Source organism: Antechinus flavipes, chromosome 3 (genome assembly GCF_016432865.1).
Source record: "Antechinus flavipes isolate AdamAnt ecotype Samford, QLD, Australia chromosome 3, AdamAnt_v2, whole genome shotgun sequence".
NCBI classification, from domain to species: domain Eukaryota; kingdom Metazoa; phylum Chordata; class Mammalia; order Dasyuromorphia; family Dasyuridae; genus Antechinus; species Antechinus flavipes.
The window spans coordinates 248034569-248061475 of NC_067400.1; the positions used below are offsets into that span (position 1 = coordinate 248034569).

Here is a 26907-nt window from a genome sequence, read left to right on the forward strand (position 1 = left end):
AGGTTATTTCTTATCCAGCAAGTTGGAAGTAGCTGGCTTAGTCTAGGGAGAAAAAGACTGCTGTTAAGTTTCTTGATAGAAATCATTTAGCGTATCCGACCAAATTGAACCCTCCAAAAGCTCAAATATCCTCCTCTGACCAAAGGAATAGAATTTTTTAAAAATTTACTTCTCTTTCAATCCTCTCCAAACTTTCTATCTTAGCTCCTTTCCCCAAAGTTAAGTTTAATAGTGATGGCTGATTTTGCCATCTGAAACAAAATTACCTTATCCATCATCCTATATTAACCTCTCTGGAAGCCATGTAGCCTGAGTCCAGAAGATAAGTCTTGAATATTCATCTTACTCCAAGCCTTAATTCCCCATGATGATTCTAGTTTAGGCTACACTTTCAGATTGAAATGCCTTTCTTTTTTGTACCCTATGCCCTTGAGTGGACTTCTTCAAGTTCATTGACAAAGCTGATCTAACAGACACACCCAGAGACAATAAACATTTAATACTTTCTCTTGGCCTGATTTTTGGCTGTAACCATCTCCTTGCATTAGATTTCTGAGTAATGGCTCTTGTCCAAGGGAGTTGTTTTTAGAATCCTGATATGTCACTAAAGAAATGCCTAAACATACAGTTATAAGAATAACAGAACATTTCCCAACAAAACAACCACCACAAATAATGATAAACTATAGTACTACAGTCAGTATACAGGATTTGTTATTTTAATTATGATTTCTAGTAATTCATCAAAGATTGGGTTGGTACTTCATGAAATAGAATAAGGCTGAGGCTAGGGAGGGTAGTAATTCTGCATTTAACTCCATGTCCTAACAAAGTTTTTACAGCCACAGTATGTCTAGTACTTAGAATTGGATAAATATGACTTGGCTGCTGTAAGTGTTTGGGGAAAACTTGGCAGAGCATACTTTGGCTCTTTGGATCTCCCTTTCAGTTTGAATCAGTTGTTTCAATTCACATGATTAATGACACGCCCACAAAGCTAGCTCCATTGCTTCACCACTTCTGATTATTTATTCTTATCTGAAATAGGTTTATTGTAGTTTAAATTCTTTTTCTCAAAAGCAGAGGTTAACTCTTTATGAAGAAGCAAGTTGAGTAGAGATAGGAACTCTCTTAATATTTGGTAAGTGGTAAACTAATGATAATAATGAGAGAGGAACAATGATTTAATTGCTTTGATTTCGTGTTCCAATAGTGCCTTTGACCAAACTAGATATATTACCACGAGCAAGTCACTTAACCTCTCAGTCTAGATAACATACTAAGATTTTAAGTTATAGATGAACTTTCCTGAATCAATTGAGGAAGTTTTTATACCAAGAGATTTTTTTACTCTAGTGAAATCACGGGTACCACACACACAAAATAGGTAAATCTGCCAGTTAACCCTAATTCGTAAATTACAATTAAAAGTTGTGAACACTTTTTTGTAATGGCTAATTTTTTTCATTTAAATTCTTGCTTTTTATTTACATCAAGTACGAATAATATTCTTATCTACTATTTACATAGCAGTTTAAGACCTAAGCAGTTTAGAAATATTTCATTTTATCTTCACAACCAATCCTCACAGAGAGGTGCTATTGTTATCCCTTTTTCTCAAATGTGGAGGCAACAGCTATTGTTACTTGCACCAGGGCATATAATTATTAAGTATCTGAGGCTAAATTTGAACCTAAGTCCTCCTGAATGAGTCCAATTCTCTATGTACTATACCACCTCTAGCTTAAAGATCCAATTCTTATTATGTCTATTTATATATTCTGGTTATTCATTGGCCTAAGTTCAATTTTAGACATGCTAAGGTTTATGTCTGGGAACTTCATTATTTGGCTTATTTAATTATTTCCTAAAGAAAACATTTTCTTCTTTTAAGCAGGAGAGGCTAAATCAGATATCAATATAAATTGGATCATTTCAGTATATATAAAAAATAGAGAAGTGAAAGGTTATAAATTATACTTAGCTTTCTACATATTACCTCCTCTTGCAGTCCAGGTCAAAATTTTCACAAAAAAATTTCACAAAACCAATTAGAGAAGTTCTTATATTCTCAATGTAGAAACAAAGGTCAATTCAGTGTCATCTGTTCTCCATTTTTCTCCTGCAGTCAATACTACTTTTACTCTAGTGCAAGCTGTCTTTATTTAGTTCTAATCTGTTTGAAGCTGTCACTGCTACTACTATCACTTATTTTGCATTTCTGGCTTGTCTCAGATACTTTTCCCACCAGTCTTTCAGAAGTAATCTCTGTTCTCTATGGATTTTTTTTTCATTTCTGCCATCCACTTTGCTTGCATATATGAATTTTTTTCTTCTCTAGCAGTCCCTGCTAGGCCCTTTTTGGGCATGCATTCTCAGTTATCATAGAGTGAATTCTTTAGGAAAGAATTGATTTCTCTTTCAGTCAGAAAGGGAGAGGCTAGTCATAACTTTCTTATTTCATGAAGGAAATCAATATTTCTCTCCTGTATATATTTAGGCCATTGCTTCCAAAAAAGAGAGAGAGCACAAACCAAAACATGACTATCCCTAACCCCTTTCATGTTCCTGTTATTTCAATTATGGACCACCCAAATGTAAATTCCCTTGCCCTACTACTTACTACTCTATCTTCCTTAGCTTGAACTAACAGCCTTATTCATTTTGGGTTCTTATCATTCTTTTCTCTTTCCTTCCCTATAGAATCTCTATTTATGAAAAGAAATTAAACTTCCTTTTTATATGAGATCTCTTTTATTCATATTCCTCCTGTGTGTTGAGAGAGGCAGAGGGCAAATTTTGGAGTCAAAGAAACCCAAAAAAGATAGTGTATCTCTGGATGTACTTCACTATACTGACTGTACGTTCTCTAATGCCCCTTGTCACTTGTTTGGTTTTAGCTTTTTATTTTCAAAATATATGCATAGATAGTTTTCAACATTCATCATTGTAAAACCTTGTGTTCTAGATTTGTTCTCCCTTCCTAACTCCCACTCCCTCCCTTAGACAGCAAATAAAACAATATTTGTTAAACATGTGCAATTCTTTTACACATATTTCCACAATTATCATACTGCACAAATAAAATCAGATCAAAATGGAAAAAAAACTCATTGTTATTCAATATCATTGTCACATAACAACCTTTTATGTTTTAGGGTTCTCTCAATCCATCTATATTACTTCTGGTAAATGGAATATCTACAAGAGTCCTGCACTATGTGGACAAGTCTAGTTCTCTTCTTTAGAACCTCTTGATGCTGTCATCAACATTATTGATGTAAGGGACCAGTTTTGTGTCTTTGACACAAACACAATTCTGATGAATATCACTCATTCCAACAATGAGATGATTGATGCCAGTTCCAATGATCTTGTGATGAAGAGAGCCATCTACATCCAGAGAGAGGACTGTGGGAACTGAATGTGGATCACAACATAACATTCTCATTCTTTTTGTTGTTGTTCACTTGCATTTTATTTTCTTACTCATTTACTTTCTTTTTTTGATCTGATTTTTCTTGTGCAGCAAGAGAATTGTATAATGTTTATACATATTGTATTTAACATATATTTTAACATGTTTAACATATGTTTGATTTCTTGCCATCCAGGAGAAGGAGTTGGGGGGAAAGAGGAGAAAATCTGAAACACAAACTATGCAAGGGTCAATGTTGTTAAATTATCCATGCATATGTTTTGAAAATAACAAGCTTTTTAAAAAAATAAATATTAGCATAAACTGTGCTGCAGAATTAAAAGAAGTGAATAAGCACATATGTAATGCCTACTAGGTGCAAGACACTTCATTATATTCAGTCATTTTTTTTCAGTCACATCTGTAAATAGCCTCCTTTGTTATTTTCTTGGCAAAGATACTAGATCAATTTGCCATTTCCTTTTCCAAATCATTTTATAGATGAAAACTGAGGCAAACAGGATCGTGTAACTTGACCAGGTTTTCTAGGTTAGATTTGAATTCAGGAAGATGTCTTCCTCACTCCAAGTCTGACCAGAGCTCTGCCTAGTATGCCACCTAACTGCCTGAATTTAATTCTTAAATTACCTCTCCTCAGTCTCTTTTCCAGGTCAGGTGTTTTTCTTCATGGGATATTTTTTCTATTTTTTCATCCTTTTTACTTTGTTTTATTGTTCCTTAATGTCTCATAATGTTATTAGTTTCCAGTTGCCTCATTCTAATTTTAAGAAATTATTTTCTCCAGTGAGCTTTTGTACCTCTTTTTGTACCTTGTCCCAATGATATAGATCTACACACTCTACCAAGCCCTCACCTTATCCTATTCTCTTCTTCCTCATTTCTTTACAGACTTTATGTTATATTCTTCTTAGTGTGTGTGTGTGTGTGTGTGTCTGTATGTATATATTGTTCTCTATTTAAACCATTCCTGATGTGAGTAGGTTTTCAGAACTATCACCCTCCTCCCCTAATTCCTCTATGTTGATTCTTCTTCTGCATCTTATTTGTATAACATAATTACTATTCTTACCTTTTCCTACATGGTTTTGCTTGTTAGAATCAAATCATACTCAGCTCTGCCCTAATTTTTCTTTTGGACTATCTAATTGCTGATATCAATCTTAGACATATGGTTTACATTTCTACATAATAAAGCAATTTGTACTTATTGAGTCCCTTGAAACTAGTCTTTGGTGTTGGCTTCTATATGTTAAATCATTGAGTTCAGGTCTGATACACAATCTTGAAAATCTGAGAGTTCATTGAATGTCCATTTTTTTGTTCAATATTATATTTAATTTTGTTGAATATAATATTCAATATAATATTGCTGAAATGCTAATTCTTTTGATTAATGATATATAATATTCTTGGACCTGTAGTCTTTAGTTATAGCTGCTGATAAATATAATTCTAATTGTAGCTCCAGCACATTTCAATTTTTTTTGTTTGTTTCTTGTAAAAATTTTCTCTGATTTGGGAGTTTTCAAAAAGGGAAGAAAGGGATGGTGCCTATAGCTTCACATCAGTTCTCCTGTCTGGTGCCAAACCAAAAACTCCATCTTTTTGTAGAGCTCCAGAGCTTCCCACTGGCTATTTCAGCAGAGCTAGTCTTCAGGGGGTCACATTTCACACAAATTAAACCTCCATCCTGGGGTCTTTCTTGGGATCTTCTTAGGTCATCCCAAGAGAACCCATGTTCTTCCCTGTCCTGTTTGTTTTTCATGCATCTACATTCACCCTGAGACTCAATTTTGTTTTGTTTGTGAGGGAAATATAGAGCACTTGGGATTTTCTGAGCTCCTCTGCTATCTTCCCAAGATTCCCCATGTCCCACTCCAAGCTTTTACACACTACTGTTTTCTATGCTAGTCTGGGGAGTTTGGAAGTTTGAGGTACTCCTAATATAGTGTGATCTGAGGAGAGATGTGTTCACTACTTTCCTAGTCTATGCTGACCTGAACCCTTGCAGTCACAAATGTTATCATTCCTTAGGCTCCCTGATCCTTTAACCAAAACATTCTTCTCAACCCGGAACTGAGACTCTGACTGTGCAAAGGATTTACCAAGTAGTGTCTTGTTCAGCTTCCAAGACTAAAAGAGGAATCCCCTATAAAGGTCAAAGAAAGGTCAAGCCAGTGCCATCAGGATGTAAACAGAGGCCTGAAGTCCTGAGATCCCCATTTGTGATTTGCTGTGAACAAACAGGGAACTTTATGGGTGGGAACTCTGACCACACAGAAATCACATCATAAATGGGAAGTATCTCCATCTTTGATTGGCTATGCGTGTGACCTCATAGACCCTATATAAGCTCAATGGGGGAGGAACTTGACCCTTTTCACCTGGAACTCGCTAGGAGATGGAACTAAGAGAGTGCAGGAGGTCCTAGAGTAGGATGTAGCCACATGAATAAAGATTCTGAGCTTGCATGCAACTGCTTTCGAGTGATCTGTTGTGTTCCAAATGCATCCTTATGAAACAGCAGCCATAGGCCTCTGATACCTCAGAAAGAGGTAAGCTTGGTATAGACATTTACCAGAGATTTCTGAAGCCCTGGGAATTAGGAGAGCCTGGCAAGAGCAAATGCAAAGATAGAAACATTTGCAGTCCCCCTCCCAATATTTTCAAGATCAAGTTAGAAAAATGATCCTTTAAGAATAAACAAAATAGCATTTTTAAGTGATTGTCGTGATAAAAATGAGGAAAATAATGCAAAAACAAAGCAATTCATATCTTCAAGAACATTAAAATCTAATAAGAGGAGTGAATACATAGAATGGTGCACAGAAAAGAGTTTTAGTCTGGGAAGTCACAGAATGATGCATGGAACAGTAAAATTGACTAACCAAAAGAAAAGCCAGAGGTAATAGTAGTGCTTATTTAATTTCAATTCTCAGAGCAGGATGTGGAAAGAGGATGGGGTTAGGAGGATTGTACAAGGTAGCAAGATGGAAAATGTTCAGGTGAAGATGAGAATACCCAAAGTATGGCAAGAGGGTGGAAAATGGCTGCAATAAAGATGAGAATGCATATTCCCAATAAGTTCTTAGCTGAGTGCCTTCTGCCAGATACAGTTTAGAGAAAGAAGTAACAACAGCAAAACATCCAGCAAACTGTCAACAAAATTGTCGTGAAATCTTGTAGTTCCTATAGCAAGTATGGATTATTAGATGTCAAATATAAGACTTAAGGTGGATAAGTGCACTCTACCCGAAATTGAAGATACTTTACAAGTTTTTCTAGGTGGCAAATGTCCCTAGGAATCTCATCATCTGTCAAGATTAAATTATCCTTCATACTTACACCACATCAGTACCATTTGCTTCTCTGATTGGTGAGATAATGAGCTGTTCCCAAAGATCCATTTAAGTATGGACCCAGGCCATCCTTCTATTTCCCACTCACTGGTATTCCTTTAAACTGTCACACCATTCTGTTGGATACCTTCACCATCACTGCCTTTTTATCTCCCTTCTGTATGTTGTTTCCCCCATTATAGCATAAGCTTCTTGAGGACAAGCATCGTCTTGCTTTTTTTTCAAATTTGTATTTCCTATAGCTGGCTACATGATAGATGCTTAATAAAAGTTTATGACTCACTGACTGAGTGTTGAATCTGTACCATCTTATCTCTATGATAGAAGACAAAGGAAAGACAGCCTTTCATGTTCCTGAGATAGAAATTACCTAGCTTGCTAAATCCAGTTGCCACTGTCAACTAAGAGATCATTAATAATTTTATTATAATAATAAAGTTGGGAATTGAATTATGAGGGGATAAGAAGAGAAGAAATAGAGCCATCTATGACAGATGATCTGTTTGAGTTTAGCTACAAAGGGCAAAAGAGATATAAGATAATAATTAGAGAGGATGGAAAAATCAAGTGAGAGTTTCCAGAATAGTGGAGACATGGGCATGTTGGTAGAAAGTATGCAATGAGAAAGAGATTGAAAATAAGAGAATGATGATGATGAAAGAAGTAATCTATTGAAGGAGATGGGATAGAATGGGAGTGCTTGAAGAGAATTGGCTTGGTAAGGTATAAGGCCATTTCATCATATAAGACAGAAGAGGAGATAGTAACAGAAAGTATAAGAGTAATAGGAAATAAGGAAGAGAAGAGAGAGCTTATGGAGAATGGCTTTAAGTTTTTTTGTAAAATATGAGGCAAGATTCTCAGTTGAGAGTCAGAAAAAGCAGAGAGGGAATATTGTCTTAAGTCACAAGTCTTAGGGATTAGGTCAGTAATTTCTTCCTAGAGGGGATAATATTTGAATTATTCAATAGATAATTGCATGCATTGCTTAGTTTAAGTCATCAATGTATTTCTTTGTATTAGTCAAGGTATGTAATTGAAGAAGAAATATGTAAATTGATTTGATACATATATCATACATAATACTTTTTTCTTCTTCTAGCAATACACTAGCAATTCTAACAATAGCCTTGCAACAATTCCACCTTAAGATGAATCCCTGTGGATAATGATAACTCTCAAAAGTCTTCTCCAAAACCACAGTTCAAAAGCATTAATTCTGTGATGTGCAGCTTTCTTAATAAGCCAACTGTTTTTTTCCTAGTCCAGTTCTTATAGCCATGCATTGCTAATGGAAAAGTCATAGCTTTGACCATATGGGTCTTTGTTGGAAGGTGATGCTGTCCTGATTTACCTTAACTTTCCTTACAAGGAGCAAGTATCTTTTAATTTCATGGCTACAGTTACCATCTGTAGCAATCTTTGAGCCCAAGAATATAAAATTTGATACTGTTTCCATTTCTTCTCCTTTTATTTGCCAGGAAGAGATGGGACCAGTTGCTAAGGCCTTAGTTGTTTTTTTTTTTTTTAATATATTTTCAATCCAACTTTTATACTTCCCTTTTACATTCTCATCAAGTAGCTTTATTTTATTTTCTGCTATCAAAGTAGTATCATCTACATATCTAAGATTATTGTTATTTCTTCTGACAACCTTAATTCTGACTTTTGATTCATTCAGCCTGACATTTCCCATGCTGTATTCTGCATATAAGTTACATAAATAACATGACAATATACAGCCTTATCATACTCCTTTTCTCATTTTAACCCAATCAGGAGTTCTATATTCAGTTCTAACTGTTGCTTCTTGGTCTTCATATAGTTTCTTCAAGAGACAAATAAAATGATCTTGTACCCTCATTTCCCAAGGGACTTTTCTCTCCCCCTCTCATGTATCCTCCAATTTTATAACAGAGTCCTACCAAAACATTGATTCACCAATAGGTAGAGTATCACCAAATTCTGTCTGTAATTTATTCAGCTATGTTTCCTCCTGCCATTATTTTTCCCCTGTTGACTTATATATGTATGTATGTATATTTAAGGTCTTCTCATTTTCTTCTTAAATTAAAAAAAAATCAGTGTTTTTATCCCTTATTTTCCCCTGCTGTTCACTTTCTGGTTCTCCTCTGAAAAATTTTCTAAGGTCTAAATCTCTAAGTGTCTCCGTCTCTTCTCATGCAAGGCATTTCATGATTCACTGCCTCAGTGACTTCTAGGGGAACAGACTTGGTTTGGGTTTTTTCTGATCCCTCTAGGCTTAGTGGATTATCACACAATCTCTATCTGTTTCCTAGATGTCTTATTCTGGCATACTATCCTACTTTCTCTGTTTCTCAGTTTTCTGCCCTAGAAATGACAATTCAGAGAGACTACATGCTGTTGCAACAGAGTTGATTTCTATAGTTTTTAAGTTTCAGAGATTCTAAGAAGAGATGGGTGGGGTAGGGTTCATGGTTGAGCTATATTTGAAATCCAGACATATGTCCTGATCCTTTCTCTTTGCAGAGATCTTTTGCAGTAAAGAACATTAATTCTGTGGTGCTGTTATACTCCCCAAAAGCTTCTGCAACCCTGAGCCAGCATCTAAAAAGAAGGAGGGGAACTGGGGTATAAGGTAATATTAAGTCCTTAAGTTTTTTTTTTTCCCATGTGTCAGGTTTTGGGGTTTGCTAGTACAGGTACATAATATGATAGGGGGTTAAACAAAAGGATTCTGAGTGAGTTCAAGGTGTCAGTTCACAGTTGTGGGTTGTTTTTTTTAATCTTCTAGATTCCAAGAGTTTTAGATCATGTATACAGCTGAAGTTGCATTATCTTTAGTGCACAATTTATGTTTTGGAGAGCTCTGAAAAATTATGGAGATCAGAGAAAATACCAATACTTTCCATTATGTTGGTCATGTGACCTGGAAGTCCCTAACTAAAACACTTTAATTAAAATTGTGTATCTCTATTTACTATTCTTGTAGACTTTAAATTTATAATATTCATATTATGAGGTGATCCAGGCCAATTCCAATAAACTTGTGATGGAGAGATCCATCTGCATCTAGAGAGAGGACAATGGGGACTAAATGTGGATCACAACATAGTATTTTCACCTTTTTTGTTGTTTGCTTGCTTGGTTTTATTTTCTCTCATTTTTTCTTTCCTTTTTGATCTGATTTTTCTTGTGCACATGATAAATGTGAAAATATGTTTTTTATAGCTTTTTATTTACAAGATATATGCATGGGTAATTTTTCAGCATTGACAATTGCAAAACCTTTTGTTCCAATTTTTCCCCTCCTTTCCCCACCACCTCCCCCAGATGGCAGGTAGACCAATACATGTTAAATATGTTAAAGTATACATTAAATACAATATATGTATACATTTCCATACAGTTATTTTGCTGCATAAGAAGAATTGGACTTTGAAATGATGTACAATTAACCTGTGAAGGAAATCAAAAATGAAAGTGGACAAAAATAGAGGGATTGGGAATGCTATGTAGTGGTTCACATTCTAAATGTGGAAATATGTTTAGAAGAATTGCATATGTTTAACCTTTATTGGATTACTTGCTGTTTAGGGGAAGAGTGGAGGTGTAAAGGGAGAGAGAAAAATTGGACACAAGATTTTACAAGGGTGAATGTTGCTAACTATCTTTTCATGTATTTTGAAAAATAATAAGCTATTAGAAAATAAATAAAATATTCATATTATTAACTAGTATTAAATTATGGAAGGTGTTAAAAAACAAAGTTGAGACTGATTTTTAAGGGATCAAATATTTTATTGTAAAACTATTAATATCCCAAAGTAGTTTAGATGAGCTTTTTTCTAAATATTTTGGGTAAGAAAAATGGAGTTTGCCACTTTTAAAGGTTCTTTTAGATCTCACCATTTTAAAATATAATGAGAAAAAATGAAATTTTTAGCAAAAGCTTAGCTAAAGTGACTATTGACTCAATTAGAACAAAATTCCCTTTTGTTTCCCAAGTGAGTTGCTGCTTCCATTTAAAAGTCTTTTTCTTTCTGGTTGTTGTTCCCTGGAGGTAATAAAGGCATGAACATACTTTAAATGAGTAAATTCCTTGTATGACAGAATTTGCTAATTTAATGGACTAATTCCACAAGGGTTTAGCTACCAGCTTGCAGAGAGACTCCAAATTGCACATTCTTTAGCCATAACTAGCTTAACAAAAACTGTCTACATATTTTCTCATAAGAATACTAGATATCACAAATTCTTAGTACTCATGACCCTAATCCAGACATCAATTCTAATCTAAAAACATCCTAAAATTCTGAAAGTTCAGAATAAAATAATTATATTGAGTTAAGAGAATTTTAAAATTTGTTTTTTAACTGTAGAAAATGAGTAATGAGAATTACCTCCTCCAAGCCTTTCCTCTCCTCCATAATTCTGTTTGGCATATATAGTGACTTCTATAAGCACTTGGAAGAATTGCTCATTAAATTCACTAAGGGAAATGTTTTAACCCAAGATCAAGATTTTTATTGTGAACATCTGTGTATGAATATTTGGTACAAAGTATAAAATGACTGCACTGTCAAAATATTCTTTTGCAAAAGTTTGCTCCTCTTGGGTGATGACTAATTGTCTTCTGGTGATTAGTAATAATGATTATGTAAAATGATGATTCTATGAGACTTTTTCTACCAGTAAATGAAATAACACATTTCATACTTCAGATTCTTGTCTATTTAGTTATTCCCAAGAAATTAATAAGACCTATTATATATTATCTGTATACAAATATATGCATTATATGCATTGTCAAATAGAACAAAGTTGCTAATGTTTTTTAGGAGAGAAGTTACTCTCTACATAAAATCACATATATTTTTCATGTATATGTATAAATCATATGGATGGGAGCAGCATGGTTCAGTGTGAAGAATTTTAAAATATGAAGTAGAAGGAACTGGGCTCTAATCTCAGCTCTGTCATTTAATAATTGTGTGACCTTGATTCAGTCACTGAATTTTCCTGAACTTTAATTTCTTCATCTGAAATATGAGAGCACCAGAAAATATGCTATCCAATTCAATTCTGCAAGTTCTTATTAAAACTTGATGTGTTTTATACTGTATATAATTATAATCCTTGACTTCAAGGAGAGTGCCCTCTACTGGATGAAACAAGACCATAAGAGAGAAACAAATACAAAATATACACAAAATAACTGAAAGTAATGGTTGGGTGATGGATCAGGAGGAGGGATATAGGGGAAAGCTTTAACAATATTACAAATATATTTGTGTAGAATAGGCTTTGGAATCACTCAAACTAGCAGCTTAGATTCTTTGAGGGTGGCTTCTGCTTTTCTCAGCATTCTAGAGATGCTGGAAGTGAGGGTTCTAATATCATTCATAAGTATCCATCTAATAAATTCCCCATTATCAGTTAATAAGTTAGTATTTCCTCAACCAACAAATTAATATCCATTAGTTTTTACAAAGAATCATTAACTGAAAAGATAAAGAAAAGACCAGATCTTCTCATATCAGAGATATACTATACCTTCTATCCTTGCTTTTGGTCCTTGGGAAGTTGACTCACACTTAAAACAATTGGCACAATACAGCCCCCCAAAAAGAAATCTCTTTCTCAATTTCTTATCAAAAAATTCCTTTCATTATGTCTGTCTGAAAGTGGACTCACTAAGCGTCATGTGAAATTGAACCAGAAGAGTGCATATTAAGAATTCCCCCAGTAGTCAGATAGCCCTTGCCCATTATAATGCACATATGGGGTAGTTCTTCACCAGTCTGCAAGCTTGTGTTTTATATTTTAAATTTTAATATTTTATTATTTTTGTTGTTTTTGCATCACTTATATTTTTACCTCCTTTACTTAGGGTCATCCCTAATAAAAAAATTAATAGATTAAAAAGAAGAAAGGGAGGGAAGGTACCACAAATCTAACTAGCACAAGAAATTTTTAATATTATCTTCATCCCATCATCCTTACTTCTCCAAAAAATCAGAAGATGTCTCATATCCCTTCTTCAGAAAGGTAGTTATTATATTTTTATAGGAATCAGTTTTAATTACCATTATGTTGCCATCCTATCAAATTATATTGTTGTAGTTATCGTGTATGTTATTTCCTGGTTTTGTTTAATTCATTTTGCATCAATTCATATGATTTTCTATGATTCATGTTCTCATTTCTGAGATAATATTCTATTACCTTGATGTACCACAATTTACTTAGCTATCTCTCAACTGACATTTATAATCTTGCCAGATCTTTGCTATGATAAAAATTGTTGCCATAAAAATCTTAGTGCATATGGGTTCTTTATTTTCTAAAGGTTTATGAATAACAGGATAATCTCTTGGTCAAAGGAAAGGCATAATGGTTTTCTGATACATTAACACCAGCTAGGTTAAAGAATAAAGAATGAACGAATAAAACATTTATTAAATTATTACTGTGTATAAAGCATTGTGTGAAGTGCTGGGGATACAAATAGAAAAGTGCAATGAGGAAAGTAAAGTGAGCATTTTTATTGAGTTCTTCAAATAGTCTTTTCTAAGCATTTTTTAAAAAATCATCAATCAAATTCTATGTATCATAACCAACAAAAAGGTGCAATGAATCATTTTTCTTACCCAGAACAGCTTAGGAAGAAAGAAAGAGAGGTCTGTGGTCTGCAGTGTGGGGACTGGCCAGGAATATGGCATAGAGGAAGTGAAAGTAGTTGTGAGTCTTGGAGACAGTGGTGGTGGTTATGGTAGTAGCAGGAGCAGGAGCAGTAGCAATAGTAAGACTTCTTAGTACCTAGGCAGGCTGTAAATTGAATAACTAGTCAGAAAGAGTTTAAAGGGAATCCAAGATTGGATGTCATTTGGTAACTCTTACCTCTTTATATTTATATGTTTGTGGGTAATAATTATGGGGCATAAAGAAGCACTTGAGTATGGGAAAAAGCAGGGACTTTACCTGCAAAGGAACCAAGACATAGACCAAAATAGTTGTGACCACACCTTCCCTGATCATACCATCTTAGAAGCCCTGAAAACATATAGACTCCAATACCTACCTATGAAAATAGCAGGCCAGAAAAGCCTAAAGTTCAGAACAATCACCATCATGACTAGAAGCAGCAACCCAACTATAACATGAAGCCCAAAGTCCAAAAATGGATCGGAAAACTGAGCAAAAACAAATTAAGAACATGGCCATAAAAAGTTATTATGGTAACAAGAAAACTCAAGGTACAAATTCAAAAGGCAAAGATAGCTACAAGCAAAGTCTCAGAGACCAATGAAGATTGAACACAAGCCCAACAAAACAAGAATTAAAGAAAAAATATGTTTTAATATTTTTTCTCCAATTACAAGTAAAACAGTTTTTAATATTTGTTTTTAAAACTTTGAGTTCCAAATTCTATCCCTTCCTTCCCACCTCACGTACCATTGAAAAGACACATGTGAAATAATACAAAATATTTCCATAAAAGTCATATTGCAAAAGAAAACATAGATTTCCCTACACACACATATATATATACATGTGTGTGTATGTGCGTGTGCACACACACATACATACACTCTCAAGGAAAAAATATTTCAGTCTGAATTCAGACCCAATCAATTCTTTCTCTAGATATGGATAGAATTTTTTCTATGTCCACAGTACATTTCATTTTTTCTTGAGCTTATGGAAGACTTTTCAGGCTTTTCTAGGAGCTTCTTGCTCATTATTTCTTATAGAATAATAATTTTTCATCATAATCACAATTTATTCAACCATTCCCTAATTGATGGGCCTCCACTCAATTTCCAATTCTTTGACCTGAGAAAGGAGCTGCTATAAATATTTTTGTAAAAAAATGCTCTTTTGGGATTCATGCCCAGTGGTAGGGTTAAGTCAAAGGATATGCCATAGGCATTATCATTTTGTTGCTTCCCCTTTTATACCTTCCCTTATATACTACCAGAAGCCCATCATAAACATCCCCCCTCAGCACTAATAAATAGTCCAAAATTGTGATGACCGCATATTTAAAATCAGCCGGAGTCAGGTTAAGGGAAAAATCTTCAATCTTTATTGAAGTGAAGAGGAGAAGAAGGATTGCAATAACAATATGGGCAGACAGGAAGCCAGCTAGCAGAGGGGGATTGGAGGTGAAAGGTGGTCGCAATAGCAATGCAAGCAGCTGTGACAAGATGCTATCTAGCAGTTTCTCTTTCCACTTCCCTTTCCACCTCCCTGCCTCCACCTACCAAAAACGTCATTTCCTATACAACACATTAGGACTTGCACAAAGAGTGGGCAGGGCCATTCTTTCTCCAAGCATATATATTAATAGAGTATGGTCCAATTACTATTTAGCCTCAAGTGCTTGGGACCTCAGTGCATCAACTCAAGCCTCAGCCCATTACATCTCCCCCTTTCTTTTGTTTTAGAACACAGATGGTCATGCCATCCCTGACTCCTCAGGGAGGTCAGAGCCCCCAAGGGGAGGTGATTACACCCTCCCTGACTTCTCAGGAAAGGAGGTGATCACGACCCCCCCTGACTTCTCAGGAAGGGAGGTGAAAACACTAAAAAGGAGATAATCACGCCCTCCCTGACATCTCAGGAAGGGAGATGAAAAGCACCAAAGGGAAGTGGGGGTTGCTAGCGTGTTTCTGGGCTGAAGGTGTCTTATTAGAAACAGGTATGCACAAACCCATCAACATGGGAGGTATTACACAAGAACATAGCAGTAACTCAGAGGCTATTAGTGATGACTCTCCCCACAGTCAGTGCAGGCTTGATGTGGTGTAACAAACATGAATTGTACATGCAAGTAACGGTATGACAAACAATATAAATCAACATGGTGTTGTAAAAGATTGCCAGAAGTCCTAGAAGGAGGGTATGTAAACAGCAGTCACACATACACCTTCTTCAGCAGCCAAGAGATAGTCCAAAACCAATCTATTGTCCATTGCTTCACAAGTTAGGGAATCCAATGATCCCCCCAAGTTTTTGAAGTCCTGCAAAAGTCTTTTTATGTGTTAGGGAATCCAATGATTCCAGCAGATTTTGAAGTCCTGTAACAGTGTTATCATTTCTCAGAAAATCCAATGATTCCTGAGGGTTTTCAAGTCCTACAACAATCTTATCATGTCTCAGAGAATCCAATGATTCCTGAGGGTTTTCAAGTCCAACAATTTTCTATGTCCATGAGTCAAACGCCATAACTGCCACTCTCTTTCAATGGTGAGCACAATCAGCAACAGAACCACCTGATATTTCTTGGGTCTTCTCTTTCATTTCAAGGGTCTGCTCTGTCTCTCTGCAATGGACAAGGTGAATATGGCTTGTTGACACCCATCTGATTCCTTCTCCACCTGTAGAGATACAAGCAAACCCTCTCCCCCAAGCAGTTAGCCTATCTGGTCCCTTCCATTCACCACTTTCTGGGTCTCTCTCCACATCACCTGGTGATTATCTAAAGATAGTGGAGCTGCTCGCACTGGACATTGCCCTTCCGATGGGTTATAAAAACTGTCTGCTGGAGCTAGTGCATCTTTGTCAAAAATCAAGAAGTTAATAGTATAAAGGGCTAGATTTAGAAGATTTCTAGAGTTACCTGTGGCTCCCCCTTTCTTTTGTTTTTGGAGCAGCATCTTAATATCTCTGTTTCTCCTCTCTACTATTGCCTGTCCTTGAAGATTAAAGAGTATGCCAGTGGTGTGTAAACTCTTTTACTGTGCACAAAAGTTTGCAAAATGTTTGGAGGTATATGCAGGACCATTGCCTGTTTTTATTGCTTGTGGCACACTTATAATGGCAAATGCTTGTGTGAGGAATTCAGTGACCACTCAGGCTGTCTCTTTTGCTGCTGGTACGGTAAAAGTGAATCCTGAAAAGGGTCTACCACAACATGGATATAAGACAGACGACCGGAAGATTTATAATGGGTCACATCCATTTGCCAGATTTCATTGGGTCTCAAATCACGAGGGTTCTTCCCTGGAGGGGAATGTAGGAGGGTGGAAAGGAAAGCAAGCTGTACAGCTTTTTACTATGCTCCTAAGATTTCCTCTTTTGTTATCCCAAATTGTAAACGCAAAGCTCGAGCAGTCTGATGGTATTTAGAATGGGATTCCTCGGCCTCCTGAAATAAAGGTGTACTGGTTAATATGTTAAAAGGCTATCTGCCTTTGAATTTCCATCAAAAATAGGACCTGGAAGTCCACTATGTGAGTGGACATGCAAGATATAAATCTTTCCTGGATGCTTTCTCATTTGCTCCTGAAGTTCCTTAAAGAGCTGATATATATTAGAAGCTGCAAATTTTATTTGGGCTGTGATAATTCTTTGTACCACACCTACTGAATAGGCTGAATCAGATATTATATTTATGTCTCCTGGGTAATAAGTGAGAGCTAGCATGAGCGCATATAATTCATTCTGCTGAGTGGACTGAAAAGTAGTTTTGACTACTCTCTTATAGTTAAGTCATGAGAGTATACAGCACAAATATTGTGTTTGGATGCATCTGTAAAGATAGTTGGTCCTTTAAGAGGAACCTTAGAAACTTTTTCTTCAAGAATCCATCGCCAATTATGTAAAAGTCTGGTTATCTTTAATAGAGACCTGTGTGTAAAATTTGAAGCCATGGCTAATAAAATTTGCCACTCTGGGATGGTCTCACAACACACATTAATTTATGTATTGGTGTAAAAGCTGTATATCTTGTCAGGTCTTGTCCCAGATACTTGTACTGCTTGCTTAATGGCCTTTAATAAAATTCTAGCCACAAGCACTGGGTAAGGAGTAAGGCTTTGTTCTGGTTGTGCCAGGAGGTTCACCCCTTTATCACACTCCTTGATGAAGGACTGTTGTGGGTGCCTCTTGTGTGGCAAAAACTGATATTTCCAAGGGTTTTTGAGTGACTCTTTCAACCACATTGGATAAAGCCAGTTCAACTTTTCTAAAAGCCTCGAGCTTCTTTTGTAAGCTGGCATGGTGAATTTAAAGCACTGTCTCCCCTTAAAACGTCATATAATGGTTGTAACTGATAGGTAGTCAAGCTTAACACTGGTCTCATCCATTGGATATCTCCTATCAATTTCTGAAAATCATTTAAGGTGTTTAGCTTCTCTGTTCTTAAGGACAGTTTTTGTACTGTAAGCACCTTAGAGTATACTTCATATCCTAAATATTGAAAAGGAGCATGTCTTTGAATTTTTTCTTCAGCTATGTACAATTTGTAGTATCTTAGTGTTTCTATGGTCTTTTGTAGACATGCTTCTAGCATTTGTTCCTCAGGTGCACATCCCAATATAGCATCCATATAATGTAATAGCATAACTTTTGGAAATGCTTTTCTTATTGGAGCAAGAGCAGCAGCAACATACATTTGACACATAGTGGGGCTGTTTTTCATTCCCTGTGGCAAAACTGTCCATTCATATCTTTTATAAGGCTCAGCTAAGTTAACGCTGGGCACTGAAAAGGCAAATCTTTTCATATCCTCCTTATCCAGAGGGATAGAATAGAAACAATCCTTAATATCGACGACCCAAAGAGGCCATTCTCTAAGCAACTGAGTAGGAGATAGAAGTCCAGGCTGAAGAGTTCCCATAGTTTCCATCTGTTCATTCACTTTTCTTAAATCAGTCAACATCCTCCAGTTTCCAGATTTCTTTTTTACAACGAACACTGGGGAATTCCAAGGACTTAGAGAAGGTTGTAAGTGCCCTTGTTCAAGCTGCTCCTGTACTATATCTAATAAGGCCTGAATTTTATCACTACCTAAGGGCCACTGTTCTATCCACTCTGGTGTATCTGTTTTCCATTGGATAGGAACAGGTGAAAGTGTTGGCAGGCCTTCAACAGCAGCCCTGCTTAAAAAACCGAAGTACTCATTTTTAACCCTAATTGCTATAAAACGTCTCTTCCTCACAGATTGATGGGTATTTTTTCAACTATAAAAGGAGTAAAAACTCCTGTTTTGCCTTCAAAAGTCCATCTTATAGGGGCAGTACTAACTTCGGCTGCTATTGATCCTCCTATTCCAGACATGTAGGTGTCTGCTTTAATCTTTGGCCAGTGACTGGGCCAATTGACATCTCTAATGACTGTATGATCTGCATCTGTGTCTACCAATCCTTCTAATGATAGGCCATTTATACAGATCATTAGCATATACTGTTATAGCTGCTATCCAGTATATGTCTGGATTTTGTGGCCTGGAGTCAGAATCTGGGTGACTATCACCAGGTTGCTTATTAGGATTCTGAATGAGTAAACCTGATGCTACTACTTTTCTTGGGTGATAAGTCACACATTGTCTACCTGTATTAGTGACTGGGATATTATCTACACATTCCCCAGTTTCCCACATCAGTGTGTGGATGGACACTGTTTTGTACGTATAAAAAGGAGGTGAAATGGTCAAGCCTACTGTGCCTGGAGGCAAGGGATCCATAGGCTGGAGAGGAACAGATTTCACCTCTCCAGGGGGTATCTCAGTTGTCCCAGCTGCATACAGCTCTATTCTCCCCAATTGTAATTCCCTTCTGCCATCAGGTTGCTTCCTGGCTGGTTGATTGTGTAATCCCCTTCTCCCATCATATGGCTTTCTGGCTAATTGGTCATGTCTGGGTACTGGACTTGTAGGAATTCTCTGGGTGCACCATTGGCTGCCATCATGCCCCAAGTGTTTTTTGCCTTGGGCCCTGGGGCTGGGCTCCTCATCCCGTTTCCCTGAATCTGTCTACATTCTGAGGCCCAATGGAAGCCTCTGTTGCATTTTGGACATGGGGTATTGGGTCTTGTTCTCCCACCCTGTTTTCTGTCTCTATACCAACATTGAACTTTCAGATGCCCTACTTTACCACACTGAAAGCATCTACAAGTCTCTCTGGAAGTCCCTTGCCAGGAGGGACTCTGTCTTCCCATGTTAGGATCTTGGGAAGTCTACATCATAGCCTGGCTATAAAAGGCATTTGTGCCCAATGTGGCACAGCATCTTATGAGCTCCTCTAAAGGAGCATCCTTGTGCAGTCCTAGTATAATTCTTCTGCAGACCTCATTAGCATTTTCCTTAGCAAGTTGCCTTATCAAAATGTCTGTTATTGCATTTTCCCCATTTGTTCTTGTGATAGCTGTCTGCAAACATCCCACAAAGTCAGCAAAGGGTTCATTTGACCCTTGTGTTATTTTTGTGAAGGCCTCATCCTTGTCGTCTTTACTGTGGAGAGAAGCCCATGCTTTGCTAGCATTAGCAGCAAATGGGGTGGGGGATGGAGAATCTTTAGCTAGTATCTGTCCCATTTCAGCCAAAAAAAGGTTACTAGTTTAGTCTTTAAGAAATAGACCTGTTTGTCTATTACATTACTCACCTAAGTTCCTGGTCACTGGAGACTTCTTCAGTGAAAGTAGGGTCCTTGGTTCCCATGCTTGGGCGCCAAGTATAATGACCATGTATTTAAAATCAGCCGGAGTCAGGAATTCAGGTTAAGGGAAAAATCTTCAATCTTTATTGAAGTGAAGAGGTGAAGAAGGATTGCGATAGCAATATGGGCAGAGAGGAAGCCAGCTAGCAGAGAGGGATTGGAGGTGAAAGGCGGTCGCAATAACAATGCGAGCAGCTGTGACAAGACCCATCCAGCAGTCTCTCTTTCCACTTCCCTTTCCACTCCCCTGCTTCCACCCACCAAAAACGTCATTTCCTATACAACACATCAGGACTTGCACAAAGAGTGGGCGAGGGCCATTCTTTTTCCAAGCATATATATTAATAGAGTATGGTCCAATTACTATTTAGCCTCAAGTGCTTGGGACCTCAGTGCATCAACTCAAGCCTCAGCCCATTACACAAAATCAAGAAGACTGGAAGAATGATCAAACAAATTTCAAAAATCCTATAAAAAGATAAAACAGAGTTAAAGGTTAAGACACATTCAGGAAAAGAAAATGATTCAAAAACATCTACAAGAAAAACATTAAAGAAAAAAATCAACTTGGACACAAGTTCAAAAAAATTACTGAAAGATGAAATAAGAGGTTAACATGAAAGTAAAAATTAATTTTAAATTCAAATAAGATCAGCTGAGGGAAAAATATAAAAAGAAATAAAAATTATGGAAGAAATATATAATAAGAGAATGAATAACTAGGAAAAAGAAGTCCAAACTTTGGAAAGTATGAAAACTTACACAAGTAATAAATACCCTAAAAATTAGAATGAACCAAATGACTCCAAGAGACAGAATCAAAAGACTTTGAAAAATCTGTCAAAATAGAAAAAAAAAAAGGGGGATCTCTTAGTTAAAAAAAAATTACCTAGAAAACAAATAAAGGAGAGATAATTTAAGAATTATCAGAATTGGCTCAGTTAGGTAGGGCAATGAATAGAACCTCAGCCCTGAAATCAGGAGGACCTGAGTCAACTCTCTTATTGGAAAGAATTGGAAATTGAAGAGATGCCCATCAAGTAGGGAATGATTAAACAAGTTATGATATATGATAGTGATGAAACACTATTATTCTTCAGTAAATGATGAGCAGGATATGCTCAGAAAACCTGGAAAGACTCATACATTGATACAAAGCGAAATGTACTGTGTACAAAGTAATAGCAATATTGCAAGATAATCAACTAGTTGTGAATGATTTCGGTATTCTCAACAATGCAGTGTTTCATGACTAATATGAACGACTTATGATGAAATATGAGGACCTGAGGAAGAGGACCTCAGACACTTAGCTAGCCTAGCTGTGTGACTTTGGGCAAGTCACTTAACCCCAATTGCCTCAGGGGGGAAAAATCATCAGAATTGAAAGTCATGGCCAAAATGAGAACTTAGACACCATATTTCAAGAAATCACAAAACTACCCAAAACTCAAAGAAATAGTGCAATAAAATTGGGGGAAAAAATCTATTAATCACCTTCTGAAAAAATCCTCAAAGTAAAACTCCCAAGAATAATATAGCAAAAACTCAGAGTTCTCAAATCAAAGAAAAATTCTGCAAATAATCAGAAAAAAAATTCAAGAACTAAAATCATAGTAAGGGTTTTACACAATTTAATAGCCATCACTATATAAGAGCAAAAAGTTTGCTCCTGAACGTGTTATTGATATTCCAGAAGAGAAAAGATTAAGCTTTACGCTAAAAATAATATCCAAGAAAAAAATGGAGTCTCCACAATAGTGGGGAAGGGATGAACTTCTGATTAAATGGAGGATTTTAAAGAGTTCCTGATGAAAAGACAAGAGCTGAGTAGAAAATGTACAATCATGGAGGAGATTATTGTACATGGCAACAAAATTATAAAATGATCAATTCTGATGGAGGTGGCTCTTTTCAACAATGAGATGATTCAGGCCAGTTCCAATAATCTTGTGATGAAGAGAGCCATCTATACCCAGAGAGAGAACTGTGGGAACTGAATATGGATCACTTTTTGTTGCTGTTTGCTTGTATTTATTCTCTGGGTGCACCATTGGCTGCCATCATGCCCCAAGTGTTTTTTGCCTTGGGCCCTGGGACTGGGCTCCTCATCCCGTTTCCCTGAATCTGTCTACATTCTGAGGCCCAATGGAAGCCTCTGTTGCATTTTGGACATGGGGTATTGGGTCTTGTTCTCCCACCCTGTTTTCTGTCTCTATACCAACATTAAACTTTCAGATGCCCTACTTTACCACACTGAAAGCATCTACAAGTCTCTCTGGAAGTCCCTTGCCAGGAGGGACTCTGTCTTCCCATGTTAGGATCTTGGGAAGTCTACATCATAGCCTGGCTATAAAAGGCATTTGTGCCCAATGTGGCACAGCATCTTATGAGCTCCTCTAAAGGAGCATCCTTGTGCAGTCCTAGTATAATTCTTCTGCAGACCTCATTAGCATTTTCCTTAGCAAGTTGCCTTATCAAAATGTCTGTTATTGCATTTTCCCCATTTGTTCTTGTGATAGCTGTCTGCAAACATCCCACAAAGTCAGCAAAGGGTTCATTTGACCCTTGTGTTATTTTTGTGAAGGCCTCATCCTTGTCGTCTTTACTGTGGAGAGAAGCCCATGCTTTGCTAGCATTAGCAGCAAATGGGGTGGGGGATGGAGAATCTTTAGCTAGTATCTGTCCCATTTCAGCCAAAAAAAAGGTTACTAGTTTAGTCTTTAAGAAATAGACCTGTTTGTCTATTACATTACTCACCTAAGTTCCTGGTCACTGGAGACTTCTTCAGTGAAAGTAGGGTCCTTGGTTCCCATGCTTGGGCGCCAAGTATAATGACCATGTATTTAAAATCAGCCGGAGTCAGGAATTCAGGTTAAGGGAAAAATCTTCAATCTTTATTGAAGTGAAGAGGTGAAGAAGGATTGCGATAGCAATATGGGCAGAGAGGAAGCCAGCTAGCAGAGAGGGATTGGAGGTGAAAGGCGGTCGCAATAACAATGCGAGCAGCTGTGACAAGACCCATCCAGCAGTCTCTCTTTCCACTTCCCTTTCCACTCCCCTGCTTCCACCCACCAAAAACGTCATTTCCTATACAACACATCAGGACTTGCACAAAGAGTGGGCGAGGGCCATTCTTTTTCCAAGCATATATATTAATAGAGTATGGTCCAATTACTATTTAGCCTCAAGTGCTTGGGACCTCAGTGCATCAACTCAAGCCTCAGCCCATTACACAAAATCAAGAAGACTGGAAGAATGATCAAACAAATTTCAAAAATCCTATAAAAAGATAAAACAGAGTTAAAGGTTAAGACATATTCAGGAAAAGAAAATGATTCAAAAACATCTACAAGAAAAACATTAAAGAAAAAAATCAACTTGGACACAAGTTCAAAAAAATTACTGAAAGATGAAATAAGAGGTTAACATGAAAGTAAAAATTAATTTTAAATTCAAATAAGATCAGCTGAGAGAAAAATATAAAAAGAAATAAAAATTATGGAAGAAATATATAATAAGAGAAAAACCTGGAAAGACTCTTAAGCTGATGCAAAGTGAAATGTACTATGTACAAATGATGAAATATGTTATCCATACATAGAGAAAGAACTGATGGTTACTAAATGCAGATTGAATTGTACTTTCTTAACTTTATTTTTCTTAAAGTATTTTTTCCTGTTTTCTTTTATAACATGACTATTTTGGAAATGTTTTGCATGCCTACACACATATAACCTATATCAACTTGCTTTCTCAATAAGGGGTGGTAGGAAAGGAGGAAGGGAGAGAAATTGGAACTAAAAGCTTTTAAAACAAATGAAAAAATTATTGGTTTTTTTTTGTTTGGGTTTTTTTTTACCTATAACTGGGGGAAAATGAAATGCTATTTTTGAAAGCAAATCAAGCAAGAAATGAAAGCAAAAATGTTTCCTTCCCAGGGTTGTTATGAAGTAATCATTGTAAAGTGTATAGATAGGACAATGCACAGAACAATATTATATATTAGTCATTATGATTACTATGATCTCTATGATCTTTTGAACTCATTTCCTATTTCTACAAAATGGGAGATTTGTACCAAAAAAAGAAAAGAAAATGTGCAAACACAGGAATCAAGAAAAAATAAAAATATAAACATCAGTGACCAATAATAAGGAGTTAAATAAGGTTAAACTGTTTCCATTCTTATTTAAGGAAATAATGTGTGTATCTCTTAAAACATTATCATTATCAAATGTCATACAGAGAGCCTAATTAAATAGAGATCTTGTGAATAATTCTGTCATGTTCTGATAATTTTAAAAGAAGATAAGAAAGAGAAGAGAAGAGGAGAAGAATACACTGGTAGAGAGAAAGAAGAGAAAGAATGGGGAAAAGTAAAGCCCATAAATTGAGTATGTAAATATTGGTCCATAGAACAACAAAGAGATACTGACTAAGCAATACTTGATTATTATCATCTTAATTGGATAAAAGAATAATATACACATAAGCATAAACATTTGGGTACAGAAAATTCACTCAGGAAGGCAACAGGAACGGAAAGAATTAAAAAGCATAAATTATAAAGAAGATAGATTAAACAAAAGACTAACCAAAGCAAAACAAATTCTTAAAAAGAAGGTGAAAAACAAAAAATAAGGGAAAGTATACAAAAAAAAGTTGCAGAGAAATGCACAATCAACAATGTCTATAAATATAAATGGGATGAACTTACCATAAAATGGAAGAGAATAGCAGAATAATTGGAAACCAAACTCCCATATGTCACTTCATACATTTAAAACAGAAAGATAAACACAGAACTAAAGTAAGAGCTTAATATTCTTTAGACAAAATAAAAAATGCCAGTCACAATATAATCACAAGCAAAGCAATAGCAAAAATAGTTCTAATTTAATAGTTCTAATTTTCAAGGAAATTATATTTTTAAAAAGTACCAAAGAAAATAAATTAATGACATTAAACACACATTCATCAAATTGCATAGTATACACATTCTTAAAGAAAAAGTTAAATAAATTATAGAGGAAAATAGGAAAATTAAAATAATGTTGTTTAGTCATTCAGTTGTGTCTGACTTTTCAAAAGTATGATATTATAAAAATCACAGCTTTGACTATATAGAGCTTTGTTTACAAGATGATGTCTCTGCTTGTTAGTATGCTGTCCATATTTGCTATAGCTTTCCTTCTAAGGATCAAGTATTCTTTAATTTCATGGCTGTAGTCACAGTCTGCTGTGATCTTTTAGGCCAAGAATATAAGATCTGACACTGCTTCTGTTTCTTCTCTATTTGTAAGGAAGTGATGTTACCAGTTGTCAAAATCTTAGGATTTTTTCCTCTTATTTTAAACTTCAAGTCAGCTTTTATTCTCTCTTCTTTCACCCTCATTAATAGGCTTCTTAATTCCTCTTCACTTTCTGCCATCAGAATGATATCATCTGTATATTTGAAATTGTTCATATATATCCTGACAACCTTACTTGTAGCTTTTGATTCATCCAGCCTGGCATTTCCCATGATGTACTTTGCATACAAGTTAAATAAATAAGGTGACAATATACAATCTTGTACTCCTTTTCCAATCTTAAGCCAATCAGTTATTCCTTGTTCAGTTCTATAATATGTTGCTTTCAAGAAACATAATTGAAAACAAAAATATATACAGGGTGGCTGGAACATAATTTAGACAATTTTCCCCAAAAATAGTAGTTGCAATTGTTATATAGGATAAAATTAGAACAAAAATTCATAATGTAAAAGAGATTTAAAAAAAGGAAACTATTATGCTGAAAAGGACCATAGTCAACAAGGTAAATACATTTTTATAGACCAGAATACAATATAATATGAACCATTTCAGGGAGCACATAGACCCAAAAGGAAATATAACAATGAAAACCAGAGGAAAGGATACCCATGTACAAAAATATCTGTAGCACATTCTTTAATAGTGGCAAAGAACTAGAAATTGAGTGACTGCCCATCAGTTGGAGAATGATGGAATAAGTTATTATATATGAATGTTATGGAATATTATTGTTCCATAAGAAATGATCATCAGAATGATTTCAGAAAGGCCTGGAGAGGCTTGCATGAACTGATGCTAAGTGAAATGAATAGAACCAAGAGAACATTATACATGGCAACAACAAGAATATGCAATAATCAATTTTACTAGACACAAACAATGAAATGATTCAGGCCAATTCCAGTAGACTTGTGATGGAGAGAGCCATCTGCATCCAGAAAGAGGACTAAGGGGATTGAATGTGGATCACATCATAGTATTTTTACCTTTTTTATTGTTTGCTTGCTTTTTGTTTTCTTTCTCATTTTTTTCCTTTTCGATCTGATTTTTCTTGTGCAGTAAGATAATTGTGGAGATATGTATAGAAGAAATACACATGTTTAAGATATATGGGATTACTTCTTGTCTAGGGGAGATGGTTGGGAGAAAGAAGGGAGAAGAATTTAGTATACAAGGTTTTGCAAGGAAGAGTGTTAAAAACTATGCATTTATTGAAAATAAAAAGCTATTATTAAACAATAGTAAAACCTAAATTGTTGTGAAAAACAAATCATAGAAACAATTTAAAATTATCTAAACTAAAATTATAATGGGGAAAAGACAACAAAACTTCTGGGTTGCAACTAAAATAACTGCTTTTTGTA

At 35.8% G+C, this 26907-nt stretch overlaps 1 long non-coding RNA gene across 1 annotated transcript in view; it reads left to right on the top strand.

Annotated features, from left to right (window-relative positions):
* Positions 1-5869: 5869 nt before the first annotated feature.
* Positions 5870-26907, top strand: part of LOC127553823 (uncharacterized) — a 47954-nt gene continuing 26916 nt past the window's right edge. Inside the window, exons 1-2 of the long non-coding RNA XR_007951828.1 lie at positions 5870-5994; positions 9310-9418. This is a non-coding gene — a long non-coding RNA (uncharacterized LOC127553823). The remainder of the gene's footprint in view (positions 5995-9309; positions 9419-26907) is intronic.